A 2,500-nucleotide genomic window follows, 5' to 3' on the forward strand; every position below is an offset into this window, starting at 1 on the left:
AGAGGGCTGCAATTTGGTACGTTTGATGACTGGAGGGTAGATGATCAGTAGTTTTTAAGATCTGAGGGCGGACAGAAAAAGTGCTGAAAGAAAAATGCTGAGAGAAAAAGTGCGGACAGAAAAAATGCGGACGGACAGACAAAGCCATCTCAGTAGTTGTCTTTTACAGAAAACTAAAAAGGCAAAGATAAGAGCAGTGAACTGTCATTACTTAAATTACTTGAAGAGAAAAAAGGACTTTTCATTTTATTAGTCAGCGTAGGAAGCTCGCGTTCCCTTCTATAAAAAACTGTTGGGGATTAGGATTGCTCATTTTTTCTTCCACATAACTCAAGTCATCTCTCTCTCTCTCTCTCTCTCTCTCTCTCTCTCTCTCTCTCTCTCCGGAATCTAGTCTTTTGTTAGAAGTAATGTCTAAATACTAATACTATTTGGGGTCACGTATTTACTCTCTTTTTGAGTTTCATTCTCTCGCCACGATTTTACCTACAATTCTGTTCCAGCTGGTGCTTTCATTTGTTGTATTACATAAAAAAAAATCAGACGATATAATGCAATATTCAAGTCGTCCTGAATGAATTGATTGATTTGATACGGAAATTTAGGCCAAAAGCCAAGCACTGGGACGTATGAGGTCATTCAGCGCTGAAACGGAAATTGACAATCAATTTAAAAGGTATAACAGAGTAAAACCTCGCGATGCAATATGAATCAAATGTTAGGAGAGCGTGGAAGGTAAGATGGAAGAAAGAGAATACGAAAGGAGGTACAGTAAAAGGAACGAAAGGGCTTGCAGCTAGGGGCCGAAGGCACGCTGCAAAGAACCTTAAGTAATGCCTGCAGTGCACCGCATGAGGTGTACTGACGGCACTGCTCCCTACGGGGTTCAAGGCGCCCTGTGACTCCTGTATTTAGTCTTTTGAAAATGATTTGTATTCTTATACAGGGCATATGTGATGGGCAATAAAGGTCTTCCTCAGTGGAAAATACAAAATTGATTTTTAGTGTTCTATGTTTTCTTTTCTAATACATTCCGGCAACTGTATAATATGTCAAACATGCATTTTGAAAAGCTTGTAAGTAGACTGAACTGCTGGCGTTTTGTTTTATAATATACAGTAAGAAAATCCTGTTTTCAAGAGTCAATCTCTTGTTTTTGCTGTTCATTATATTTTATAACCCTAGTTTTCTTCACCTATTTTTGGAATGGTCAGGATCTTGAATTAAATAAAATTAATACACATTTCTCTCATAACTACTCCTGTTACTAGCCCTCATCGACATTTAAGATAAGTAGCTAAAGAAACTGTGAGGCACATTCGTTCAGAAATCCCACAAGCAAATTTAAAAAAGAACGAAAAAGGTGTTGTTGTGGCTAAGCTGGGGAAACTATACCTCGCTCATCGTAGTTCCAACGCTATTTCCCTTTGATAATTTAACCTATTACAACCCACAGAATGGTGGGAATTGCTTTCATCTCATATACTGAAATGTCTGTCGAATTCAGATAAGTCTTGCTAGAACCAGAATAGAAAGAAGAATTGTTCAGTAATTCCTTTTTCCACTCGACAGAACTGTCCAGTTCTTTACAACTAAGGGTGAAATCAGGCTAATCTAGCTGTAGATTCTCAGGCAAGGCGACAGGGCATAACACCTTTTCTGTTATTTTTTTTTAATTTTTCCACTTCCTTGTACGTAGTACTGTACGCCATCTAGTGGTTAAAAGTGGTGGTATAACACAAAATTGTGTTTTCAAAGCTTCTTGCATCCTTGATACCAAGCGGCATTGCCGTATTAACCTAATGCAACGATCACTTAATTAGAAGTTCGGCCATGTTGATATATCCTCGAAGCAAAGCTTCGCCATCCGATGATTATGTCTGAGTTATGTCTTCATATTTACAGGCGTGACATATTTTTCTTCCAGGGTAATCGCGAAGAGAGTAATTACCTGATGGTCTGGAACTCAGCGAAAGTCTCCAGCCTTATTATGTGCATTGCCAAGGAGTACGTTTGTAAGAAAATGAAAATATGACTTTCAAGAGATAAGTCAGCCTTATATGTAGTGAAGAGGTTAGTCTAGAAATGATAAGAATGAATTTGAATTTCAGATAGAGAATACAATATTGATAATGATTATCAGTGTCTTATTCACCAATTTCCGTATAGAATATCCTAGCTATCGGGGGAACACCAGTCTCTAGGAGGTACAGCCGTATGTATTAAATAACTCAGTAAGGGCTGAAATTTGACTGGTAGATTGAAATAAGTCTTTTTGTCATCGTCGAACAATACTGCCCTAAAATGGAATACTGTAGTGTCTGCAAAAAATACAGAACTGAGAAAAATGGTAGAAACTTCAGTTCTCCCTTGCCTTACTACTGATTTTGCAGATACTGCAAATGGGATCCTCTAAATGAAGCATTGAAGAATCATTCTGAAACTGCAGTAACTTGTGTATTAGTGTTTCACGAGCCCAATAGGTGGCATATCTCAATTT

This window comes from Macrobrachium rosenbergii, chromosome 12 (assembly GCF_040412425.1).
Source record: "Macrobrachium rosenbergii isolate ZJJX-2024 chromosome 12, ASM4041242v1, whole genome shotgun sequence".
Classification (NCBI taxonomy): domain Eukaryota; kingdom Metazoa; phylum Arthropoda; class Malacostraca; order Decapoda; family Palaemonidae; genus Macrobrachium; species Macrobrachium rosenbergii.